This window comes from Barbus barbus (genome assembly GCF_936440315.1).
Source record: "Barbus barbus genome assembly, chromosome: 39".
NCBI lineage: Eukaryota > Metazoa > Chordata > Actinopteri > Cypriniformes > Cyprinidae > Barbus > Barbus barbus.
In genome coordinates, this window is record NC_136717.1 from 6461747 (window position 1) to 6475198 (window position 13452).

A 13452-nucleotide genomic window follows, 5' to 3' on the forward strand; every position below is an offset into this window, starting at 1 on the left:
TTGAAGAGTGTTGGACGGAATAAAAACACCTGTTTGCCTTTTACTCCTGGAAGTAGCCTACTAACATAAAAAAAAAAAACGGGGTCAAAAACATATTAACCCTTAAATGCATGAATGTTTCCCCAGTCATTATTACATATTCGGATCTTTAGCGACCTGGACCTGTATATCCAGCACGGATGGATCTCTAACGGCTGCAATAGCAAAAATCTCTCTTGATATTTTAAGAACAATTACAGAAGAATAAAATAAAGCATATTTCGTTACCTTTTGAAACTTAAAAGGGTTCAATTTGAGCAGATGATGTTACCATCGCTGTCATTGTCAGAGCGCACTTCCACAGTGCATTCAGCATCTGCCTCATATTCACGATCTCAACCATATTTTCAAAACTATCATTTTCAATGACTTCAAATTCAATATTTTGATCACTGGCAGCTTATTCACCACATCCAGCATCAAACGACAGTGACATTTCTATTTCATTGCTTACAGTAATTGCTCTGTAGTAAAGCCATTCAAACCAGTTAATTTTTTTGCAGATGATATTCGTTTGTTTTATGCCTGAAGTAATTATGAGTGAAACATCATGTCATCATTGTGTATCAAACAGTGCCTCCTTGAGGAATAAAGATGCATTGCACTTATTGAATCATTATATATGTAACTATAGTTGCGCAGAAAAAAATACTTACACACTTACATACGTCGGGTCTCTAGCGACCCTATACACTTTTTACAAAAAATTTATCAGAAAGCAGGCATTCTTTTATATTTTACTATTTTTCTTGTTATATTGTTTATAATGAATAGATTGAAGAATACTAAGAAAGTTGATGTCTAACTTTAAAAAATGAAGGTGGGAGAGGGTAGAGAATGATGTCCCGGGTTACTAAAGACCCGAGGTATGCAGTTATGGGTTAATTAGCAGTAAATATGATTGGAATTATGTGATAAGTCATATGTTTAAAATAACAGTGTACTAACAAATAAATAAATAAACGTCCCCTGTCACAGCTTGGTAGAACTACTGCATGTTGTATATGTCAGTCATCTGTCGTGTGTGTCATGGGTTCCTGCCTCATGTGTCCATATTTGGTTTGATCCTGTCCTTGTTAAATGTTATCATTAGTTAATTCTTGTCCAGCCGTGTTCGTCTCGTTACCTGTGTATTTATAGTCCTGTCTGTTGAGTTAGTTGTCGTCTGGTCTACTTGTTACACCCCGGTTTTTGATGCCTGCCCTGCCGTCTTTAAAAATACATGCATGTATATATAATTAAACAAAATAGAACAAATCAATTCTAGAATTCTGTGAACAGTTTAAAAGTGTGTGTGTGTGTGAGTGTGTGTGTGGGCGCATCACTGATTTGTTGACTCCTCCCTCTTTTTGTGACAGGCATCAATGTATCTTGCTGCTAGTGAGATACAATCTTGTTTTTCACCTAATATTGAAGTTGTGTTTTCTTGTTTAACATGTTGAAGTCAGGGTAAAGTGTTTGGGATAAAATGCCTCTCTAATGTGTTGATAGTTAGGACAGCTGGTGAGGAAGTGTTGCTCTGTCTCCACTTCTCCATGAGTACAGTATGGGCAGATGCGGCTCTCTCTGGGCAGCCAGTGCTGTCGATATCTGCCCGCTGTATGACCGCTCAGTCTGTACCTCGTCATCTGTCTTCTTAGTTTACAGTCTTTCACTGTACTCAGATATTCTGCAGTTGTGTAATCTCTATTTAGGGCCAAATAACATTCAAGTTTACTTTGTTTTTCTGTTGTTTCTTTCCAATAGGTTAGATAATTTTCTTTTTGTTCTTTTATAATTTGGTTGGGCCAAATTTTGTGGATGATTATTTCAGTGTCCTGCTGCTGGATGTTAGTCATGTTAGTCTGTGTTTGCAGCTTCAGGACCATCTGAATCAGGGGACTTTTTTCAGGGTTCACTTCATGGTTTTTAAGGGCTTTAAAATTATAAGAGTTGGGATCGCTCATTTTTAAGTGTTTCCAAAATTTGATGGCTCGTTTCTCAATGTGCATTAGTAGAGGGTATTGGCCTAATTCTGCCCTGCATGCGTTGTTGGGTGTGCTCCTCTGTACTCCGAGGATACTCTTACAGAACTCAGCATGCAGGGCTTCAAGCGAATTTTTGTCCCATTTTTCAAATTGGTGATTTAGGAGAGGACCCCACACTTCACTGCCATATAATGCAATAGGTTCTATGACTGATTGGAATATTTTGAACCAGATTCTAATTGGTATTTGAATTTGGATAGATTTTTTGATGGCGTAAAAGGCCCTTCTTGCTTTCTCTTTCAGTTCATTCACAGCCAAATTTAGTTTACCAGTTGCATTTATCTTCAGTCCGAGGTATGTGTAGTTTGTGGCATGTTCAATATTGGTCGTACCAAGGGTGAAATTGTGTCTCTTTCCCTGAAGTCTGGGTCTTTTCTGAAATGTTAGTACTTTGGTTTTGTTAGGATTAATAGTCAGGGCCCAGGTCTGACAGAACTTGTGCAGGATGTCCAGGTTCTGCTGTAGACCCTCTTCTGTTGGAGACAGCAGAACCAGATCATCTGCAAACAGCAAGAACTTAATGTTGGAGTCATGTAGTGTGAGGCCAGGTGCTGCTGATTGTTCCAGGAGTTTTGCCAGTTCATTAATGTAGATATTGAAGAGGGTCGGTGATAGTGGACAGCCCTGCCTCACACCCCGCCCTTGAGTGAAGAACTCTGTTCGTTTATTTCCAATTTTAATTGCGCATTGATTGTTTGAATACATTGTTTTTATAATTTTGTATGTTTTACCCCCAATACCTGATTCTAGAAGTTTTGACAGCAGACCTTCATGCCAAATTGAATCAAAGGCCTTTTGGAAATCTACAAAGCAAGCAAATATTTTGGTTTTGTTTTGGTTAATGTATTTGTCGATCAGGGTGTGTAGGGTGAAGATGTGGTCTGTTGTTCTATAATTTGGTAAGAATCCAATTTGGCCTTCAGTCCTTAATCACCATATTGATGAATCTCTATTAATAAATCAGAACAATCTGTCACACTGATCAGTACAGCCCTTCTAGGCGCTAAGTTGCTTTCATGGTTCCCTGAATGCCCTATTGAGAAACAGTAGAGGACCTAATACTGAGCCTTATGGCACTCCATATTTTGTTTTTGTAAATAAGAGATGTCTTGTAAAACACAAGGATGCAACAATGCCATTTCCCTTTGGTCAAGCTATGTTTTTCTTTTTTTCATGAGGGGTTTAACATCTAACAGCTTAAAATTTTTTGGGACATACAAATAGGCATAGAGTCAGTAATATTGAGAAAAGATCCTGGGATTGCAGGAAACACCTGTTTCAGCAGTTTTTTTTGGTTACAGGATCTAGCATAAATGTTGTTGGTTTTGTCTGTTGTCTTTATGCCATTAAACTTTGGTTAACGTGTATTTGGCTCTTTTCACCTTAGACACAATTGCACAGAAAGAAGAGAGTCAAGGACTGAATAAAACAGAAGCGCAATATCAGCATGAGGAACATCATGATTTCATAACTGGAGAAAAAAAATTCAGTTGCTCACAGGCTTAAAATATTTCCTCTCGAAAAAGAGGTCAAAAGACAGGAAGTGGAAATTATTTCACCTGCCAACGGTGTGGACGGAGTTTCAGTCAACATGGAAACCTTAAAGTCCACATGAGAGTTCACACTAGAGAAAGACGTATTACCTGCCAACAGTGTGGAATAAGTTTCACTCAAAAAGAAAGCCTGAAAGTCCACATAAGTCTTCACACTGGAGAGAAACATTTCATTTGCCAAGAGTGTGAAAAAGGTTTTAATCGAAAAGATAGTCTGAAAGTCCACATGAGAATTCACACTGGAGAGAAGCCATTTGTATGTGGTCAGTGTGGAGAGAGTTACAGATTCAACGTATCACTTAATCACCACATGAGGATTCACTCAAGAGAGAACTGATTTATAAGTCATGGGTGTGGAATGAGTTCCACAGAAAGAACAACCTTAAGAGGCACATAATAACTCTGAGAGAAGCCTTTCATGTGCCATCACTGTGGAAAGAACTGCACAAACAATTCAACCCTTGAGATTCACATAAAAATTCACAGTGGAGAGAAGCCTTTCACACATAAAGGAAATCTTAACATTCATATGAGGCTTCACTTTGTAGAAAGGCACTTCATGTGTCTTTAGTTGGAAATAAGTTTCTCTTATCAAAGAGACCTGAAACATAATTTGCAGACTCCTTCTGAAATTTACAAAATAGCATTTGTGGTCATTATACAAAGAATTTGATCAAACAACAAATGGCTTTTGAATTTGCTCTTATGGCCACTATATCACAAAGAGCTTACATCGTCGTCTGTCGTTAGAAGCATCTATAACATGGTCAACAGCTACACTTACAGTTGCAGCTGAGTTGGACCTTCGCTGGTAACACTGTGTTATTTTATAGCTACTGACGTCATGTCGAGTGAACCAAACTCAAATGGGAATGTTTCTGGTTACTCAACATAAACTGGTTCCCAGCAAAGAAAGAAGAAGACATTGTATAAGCTGCCATGCTACAGTATGGTGCTTTGCTTTTAGTGAAAATATTCTGAGGCAGTGACTGTTTAGGCCACCCTAATATAGCGGGAGACCCTGTGTCCAGTTGAATACTTAAACATTATTGGCCAATGTTGAGCCGTTGCATAATACAATCAGGTTTCAGTATTTCTTGGAGAAAGGAGTTTCCCTATAGCATCAGCCACTGATGCAATGTCTTGTTCCCTCCTCTCAGGGAACGAAGGTTATGGTGAGCAACAAGAGACATTTTGCATTAATTCATTATTTTATACACTTTCTGGGCAAAGAAATTTCAAATAAGCAAACACGATTTATGTTCCTAAGAACCTATGTTTACGAACCTAAGATTTTAGGACTGAATCATTTTTGCAGTGATTAATGTCTGGCAAGTAGTATGTTTGGCAACAATTCTTTTAACCCTAACTGATGCAGTGTGTAGTGTTTTTATTTCTCAAACAAACATGTCAGAAGACACACTCATGTCCATACTCTAGGATGATAATGGCAAGATTAAATAACACAAATCTTGTGTTTTAAGATGGTGCCGTGCATGGCAGCCATCATTGTGCTTGGCTCTCCAGTTGTTTTAGTGTTTTTGTTAGTTTTTCCTGTTTTTTGTCTGTCAAACACGATCGGTTTCACCAAGGAAGAACTGCTGAACATTCGGCAGAACACACCACAAAATCTGCAGCCAGTTTTCGATTATTATAAACATAGAATCACAGTATCATAGAACAGCGGTTCTGAACTCCAGTCCTCGCGTATTTATAAAAATTGTATTTATTTACAGAGGTATTTTGTCACACTTCACTAGTAAGTTTCGTCTGTGTGTTATGGCGCTGGCGTAGTGTCACAGACCTGCCAGGCTCTACCACCACCAATTACAATGGTCCCTCTCCCCTGAGTACTAATCATACGCACCTGTCCCTCATCAACCTCTCATCACCGATCCCCCATAAAGACACACACCGCCCAGCATTCGATGTCTGGTCCGCGGTGTGTGTCTCCTCTGGTTTCCTATGGTCCCCACTCCTCCTGTGAACGGACAAGTTACAAGTTCAAGTTCCGAAGAGTAACTCTGAGAACTCTATAGTTATTGGACTCACCTGCCATCACGTTCCTTGCTCACCTGTTGGTCAATAAATTACCTTTGTACCATCTCTCTGCCTCCAGTCCTCTACCGTAACACGTAGCACAAATCCGTGAATAAATCAGTGAATAAAGAAGTCCCAAGGTGAAGTAAACGTCAACGGATTTCTCATGCTTAGGGAGTAATGAACACTGTGTAGGGAGTATGTCAATCGGAGCACAGTTCATTCGTGAAACACTCTTCTAATGAGCTGATGATCTGAATCAGGTGTGTTAAACAACAGAGACATGCAAAATATGCAGAGCGGGGGGCGCGAGGACTGGAGTTGAAAACCGCTGTCATAGAACATGCAGGTGCATCTCAATAAATTAGAATGTCATGGAAAAGTTCATTTATTTCAGTAATTCAACTCAAATTGTGAAACTCGTGTATTAAATAAATTCAATGCACACAGACTGAAGTAGTTTAAGTCTTTGGTTCTTTTAATTGTGATGATTTAGGTTCACATTTAACAAAAACCCACCAATTCACTATCTCAACAAATTAGAATACTTCATAAGACCAATACAAATAAAAATAAACATTTTTAGTGAATTGTTGGCCTTCTGGAAAGTATGTTAATTTACTGTATATGTACTCAATACATGGTAGAGGCTCCTTTTGCTTTAATTACTGCCTCAATTCGGCGTGGCATGGAGGTGATCAGTTTGTGGCACTGCTGAGGTGGTATGGAAGCCCAGGTTGCTTTGATGCGGCCTTCAGGTCATCTGCATTGTTGGGTCTGGTGTCTCTCATCTTCCTCTTGACAATACCCCATAGATTCTCTATGAGGTTCAGGTCAGGCGAGTTTGCTGGCCAATCAAGCACAGTAACACCATGGTAATTGAACCAGCTTTTGGTACTTTTGGCAGTGTGGGCAGGTGCCAAGTCCTGCTGGAAAATGAAATCGGCATCTCCATAAAGTTTGTCAGCAGAAGGAAGCATGAAGTGCTCTAAAATTTCCTGGTAGATGGCTGCGTTGACTGTGGACTTCAGAAAACACAGTGGACCAACACCAGCAGATGACATGGCAGCCCAAATCATCACTGACTGTGGAAACTTCACACTGGACTTCAAGCAGCTTGGATTCTGTGCCTCTCCACTCTTCTTCCAGACTCTGGGACCTTGATTTCCAAATGAAATGCAAAATTTACTTTCATCTGAAAAGAGGACTTTGGACCACTGAGCAACAGACCAGTTCTTTTTCTCCACAGCCCAGGTAAGACGCTTCTGACGTTGTCTCTTTTCAGAAGTGGCTTGGTAGCCCTTTTCCTGAAGACGTCTGAGCGTGGTGACTCTTGATGCACTGACTCCAGCTTTAGACCACTCATTGTGAAGCTCTCCCAAGTGTTTGAATCAGCTTTGCTTGACAGTATTTTCAAGCTTGCAGTCATCCCTGTTGCTTGTGCACCTTTTCCTACACAATTTCTTCCTTCCAGTCAACTTTGCATTTAATATGCTTTGATACAGCACTCTGTAAACAGCCACACCTTTCCGTAATGACCCTCTGTGATTTTACCCTCTTTGTGGAGGGCGTCAATGTTCGTCTTCTGGATCATTGCCAAGTCAGCAGTCTTCTGCATTATTGTGGTTTCAAAGAACAAGAGATACCCGGAATTTATACTGTAGGGATGGTCATTAATTGAAACTCAAATGTAAATATTCTAATGTTTTGACGTACTGATTTTTGACTTTCACGAGCTGTAAGCTCTAATTATCCAAATTTAAACAAAAAAAAATTGAAATGCTTTACATGCAATGAATCTAAAATATATGAAATTTTCACGACATTCTAATTTATTGAGATGCACCTGTAGTATCATACATTGCATCAAAAAGATTTAGAAACGCTTTTCATCAACTTTAAACCTTTCTACTCACTGTGGGAGTTTTGCTCGTTCATTCTCGTGAGTGTCTACATTCCACCGCACGCGCACGGATCCTGTTTGTGGACTTCAGCTCGGCCTTTAACACTATCATTATCATATCACACAGCACTGGAGCTCCTCAGGGCTGTGTTCTCTCCCCACTGCTCTTCTCCCTCTACACCAGCGACTGCACATCTAAAGACCCCTCTGTCAAGCTCCTGAAGTTTGCAGATGACACCACACTGATCACACAAAATACTCTTCAATACAAATGACTTTATTGGACAATTCTAAGGCATACAAACTAATTTAACACAAACACATACTCGGACATTCACACAAGTTGCAGAAAGAGAGAAAGTGAGGAACGAATGAGTTTCAGAGAGTGAGAATATGGAATCCCAAGTTTATAGCAATACATTTCTAGCAAACTCTGAGACACGGCATTGCAGTAAAACTTAACTTTGAGCCTGAAACTCTCAACAGAGAAGTAAAGAAACTAAAGTAAAATAAAAGAAAGAAATGAAAAGCGTACCATCATGATGGCTTATCGAAGTGCAGCAGGCATGCAGGTCAAAGAACACAAAACAGGCAAAAAGCATTGGCAAAAAGACAAAAGAGCCAAAAGAAAAATAAACGGTCTCCTGAGTTTTTAAACTCGGCTGTTGGACACATTCCAAATGGTGTCTTAGCTTGGGGTGGAGCTATGTTTCTCTCCCAGACCTACGAGGCCATTATGTCTTTGTTCGTACAGACAACAGATAATCAGGAGGGTCATATCCTCCTGTGGGCCCAGGGAAATCTGTCTACATCTTAAAAGAACTCTTCCTGTAGATGCCACTTCCTGTTTGTTGCTGCTGCATGGTTTGAGTTTGGAGCTCTGTGAAGTAGATTTTTTTTAAAGCAATTTTATACACTATAATTTTCGACTTCTATAACGTGTGAAAATGATCACGAACATCGCCCCCTCGCTCAAGATGAGTGTGAAAATAGATTTTAAATATGAAATTTGATTGTTTTGTTTTTTTAAATCAGTTGATGGGTGCATGGGTTTTCTAGCATTAATATTATGCTACTATACCAACAATTTAGGACAGTCCGTGACACAGACTTACTGCACAACTAAGAATGCAGATTTACTGAGTAAGCTAAAGAATTTTTTTATAGAGGGTTAGATGATTGTAGTTAGGTGATTATTTCGCTGTTCTTGTTTGTTGCTGTTCAAGTTGTTATAACTTACCATAAAATGACCCATCTGGGTTACAATGAATATATTACATCATCAGTTGCAATGAATGTGTGTTTTGTAGTAAAGCAGACACAATTAAGTATTTCTGGTGGTCATGATATCACTTGTCTGTATTTGTGGTGAAACTGCTGCCTAAAGGCAGGGACACACCAAGCTGACTTCAAAGAACTAGCGGCGACGTAAGGCAACAGTGTTGTCGCCTCGTGTCGGCAGTGTTGGACCAAAAAGCTGCACGTGAACACACCGCAAAGACTACAACCGACTGCAAACTAAACATGTGCATTCTGCGCCTGCGTGAGAGTCATTAGCTGTCTATATCAGTAGCTGTCAATAGTAAATATTCGTCATCCAAAAGGAGAAGTCGAAACAAAGATATACGAGATAAACACAGATATGCAAAACATAAACAAAGCTAGTGCTTGCTTACCATTTTGAATATCAGTAACGTTGATAACTTTCATCATTTTAAGCGGCTACTATGACATGTTTTATGTCTGATGTATATTTCTGTAATATACTAATTCTTCTGTTGCCTTCTGGATTTAGAGAGTCATGGAGATTAAAGGCAGGCAAACCCCCACACATATTCATCGTTTTGGATGAGGCTGGTTTCAACTTGGCCAAAACATGGAAGGAACATGACTGGGAAAAGAGCCACAGTGGATGTTCCAGGCCAGAGAGGTGCTAACATCACAATGTGTGCAGCAATATCCACTGATGGAATGCTGTTAGACAAACTGCTAATTGGACCATTCAACACTGATCATTTCCTTTTGTTCCTGGATAATCTCTATGGAAGGGTTGTAGTAGGTGGAGAAAGGGATGCAGCGTACACAAATCAGCCAACATTTATAATTGTAGGGCCCTATGAAATCAGTTTTATTTTTTCCCAAATAAAAATTACATCTGTGAGAAAGAAGTGGCCTTCAACACCTGAAATAAAATGAACTAAGTTAACTAATTTGGTAAATCTGAATTATATGTAATACTAATTGAAAACACTGCTTTAAGCAACTAGGAGGCCGAGTCACCATTATTTATATAGCGTTTTTAACAATACAGATTGTGTCAAAGCACTTAACAGTATCAAATTGGAGGATAGAGTGTAATGTATAATGATAAGATTAAACACTCAATTTTCAGTTAAAGGCATTTCATTATTGAATTCAGAAATATCATTGTCTAGCTCAGTTTAGTTTAAATAGTATCTGTGAAATCAAATTGACGATAATCGCTAGAAATTAAGTGTCCCCAACTGAGCAAGCCAGAGGCGACAACGGCAAGGAACCAAAACTCCCTCTGTGACAGAATGGAGAAAAAAACCTTGCGAGAAACCAGGCTCAGTCGGGGGGCCAGTTCTCCTCTGGTCAGACGAAACCAGCAGTTCAATTCCAACCCCAGCCATGTCAGATTGTGTAAAGGGCTTATCTGATTCCCGTGGTCTTGTCCCAATGGGGCATTTTAATTTATAATATAATGTATTTGTTATATTTGTTTAATATATTTTATATTGTTGCAATTTCTAACAATAACAGTGTTATGTAGGTAGGTATTTTATTATATTTTTAGTTATATTGTATTTTTAGTCGAGGTCTTCACTGGGGATATGTCCCTGGGGCTCATCCAGGTGTACCGTGTACCAGCTCCGCCGACGATCACGGGAGACATCATCTCCCGGCGCCGATCCACCATCTTATCTGGACACGGACTGAGAAACAGAATAAGAAAGAAACAGACAAATGTTAGCGTAGATGCCATTCTTCTTACGATGTAATGAGTACATTGTGTGTTATGAGGAGTGTTCACGGTTCCAGTTGATCTAATTAATGCAGCCTAACAATCCTTTAACGGATTTGAATAATAGAAGCGTATTAGTGTGTTATGTGTAAAACAGATTAAAGAAATGTCTTTAATCTAGATTTAAATTTACAGAGTGTGTCTGCCTACCGAACAGTGTTTGGTAGATTGTTCCGGAGTTTGGGTGCTAAATAGGAAAAGGATCTGCCGCCTGCAGTCGATTTTGATATTCTAGGTATTATCAAACGGCCAGAGTTTTGAGAACGCAGCGGACGTGGAAGACTATAATGTGATAAGAGCGCGCTCAAGTACTGAGGAGCTAAGCCATTCAGGGCTTTATAAGTAATAACAAGATTTTAAAATCTATATGATGTTTGATAGGGAGCCAGTGCAGTGAACTGGGCTAATATGGTCATACGTCCTGGTTCTAGTAAGAGCTCTAGCTGCTGCATTTTGGACCAACTGTAGTTTGTTGATCAAGCGTGCAGAACAACCACCCAATAAAGTATTACAATAGTCTAACCTTGAGGTCATAAACGCATGAATTAGCGTTTCTTCATTTGACAATGAGAGCATAGGTCGCAATTTAGATATGTTTTTGAGAATGGAAAAACGCAGTTTTACAGATGCTAGAAACATGGCTTTCAAATGAAAGATTGCTATCAAACAGCACACCTAGGCTCCTAACAGATGAAGAAGAATTGACAGAGCAGCCGTCAAGTGTTAGATAGTGTTTTAGGTTATTACATGTGGGGTTTTTAGGTCCGATAATTAACCTAATTAACACCTCTGTTTTTTCAGAATTTAGCAGCAAGAAGTTACTCGTCATCCAGTTTTTTATGTTGACTATGCATTCCGTTAGTTTCTCAATTTGGTGTGTTTCATCGGGCTGCAAAGAAATATAGAGCTGAGTATCATCAGCATAATAGTGAAAGCTAACACCATGTCTCCTGATAATATCTCCCAAGGGTAACATGTAAAGCGTGAAAAGTAACGGCCCTAGTACTGAGCCTTGAGGTACTCCATACTGCACTTGTGATCGACATGATACCTCTTCATTCACTGCTATGAACGGATGGCGGTCAGATATGTACGATTTGAACCATGCTAAGGCACTTCCACTAATGCCAACAAATTGTTCTAGTCTATTCAAAAGAATGTTGTGGTCGATAGTGTCGAACGCAGCACTAAGAGCCAGCGCTAAGAGAACTAATAAAGAGATACAACCACGATCAGATGATATAAGCAGGTCATTTGTAACTATAATATGAGAACAGTCTCAGTAGATACTATGATACGGTCTAAATCCTGACTGGAATTCCTCACAGATAACATTTTTCTCTAAGAAGGAATATAATTGTGAGGAGACTACCTTTTCTAGTATATTTGACAGAAAAGGGAGATTTAAGATCGGTCTGTAATTAACTATATCTTTGGCGTTAAGTTGTGGTTTTTTAAAGAGAGGCTTAATAACAGCCAATTTGAAGGTTTTGGGGACATATCCTAATGACAATGATGAATTAATAATAGCCAAAAGAGGATCTATGACTTCAGGAAGCAGCTCTTTTAGTAGTTTAGATGGAATAGGGTCTAACATACAGGTGCTGGTCATAAAATTAGAATATCATGAAAAAGTTGATTTATTTCAGTAATACCATTCAAAAAGTGAAACTTGTATATTAGATTCATTCATTCCACACAGACTGATATATTTCAAATGTTTATTTCCTTTAATTTGGATTATTATAACTGACAACTAATGAAAGTCCCAAATTCAGTATCTCAGAAAATTTGAATATTGTGAAAATGTTCAATATTGAAGACACCTGGTGCCACACTCTAATCAGCTAATTAACTCAAAACACCTGCAAAAGCCTTTAAATGGTCTCTCAGTCTAGTTCTGTAGGCTACACAATCATGGGGAAGACTGCTGACTTGACAGTTGTCCAAAAGACGACCATTGACACCTTGCACAAGGAGGGCAAGACACAAAAGGTCATTGCTAAAGAGGCTGGCTGTTCACAGAGCTCTGTGTCCAAGCACATTAATAGAGAGGCGAAGGGAAGGACAATATGTGGTAGAAAAAAGTGTACAAGCAATAGGGATAACCGCACCCTGGAGAGGATTGTGAAACAAAACCCATTCAAAAATGTGGGGGAGATTCACAAAGAGTGGACTGCAGCTGGAGTCAGTGCTTCAAGAACCACCACGCACAGACGTATGCAAGACATGGGTTTCAGCTGTCGCATTCCTTGTGTCAAGCCACTGTTGAACAAGAGACAGCGTCAGAAGCATCTTGACTGGGCTGCTGCTGAGTGCTCCAAAGTTATGTTCTCTGATGAAAGAAAATTTTGCATTGTAAATCGAGGTCCCAGAGTTTGGAGGAAGAGAGGAGAGGCACATAATCCACGTTGCTTGAGGTCCAGTGTAAAGTTTCCACAGTCATTGATGGTTTGGGGTGCCATGTCATCTGCTGGTGTTGGTCCATTGTGTTTTCTGAGGTCCAAGGTCAATGCAGCCGTCTACCAGGAAGTTTTAGAGCACTTCATGCTTCCTGCTGCTGACCAACTTTATGGAGATGCAGATTTCGTTTTCCAACAGGACTTGGCACCTGCACACACTGCCAAAGCTACCACTACCTGGTTTAAGGACCATGGTATACCTGTTCTTGATTGGCCAGCAAACTCGCCTGACCTTAAGAAAACCTATGGGGTATTGTGAAGAGGAAGATGCAATACTCCAGACCCAACAATTCAGAAGAGCTGAAGGCCACTATCAGAGCAACATGGGCTCTCATAACACCTGAGCAGTGCCACAGACTGATCGACTCCATGCCACGTCGCA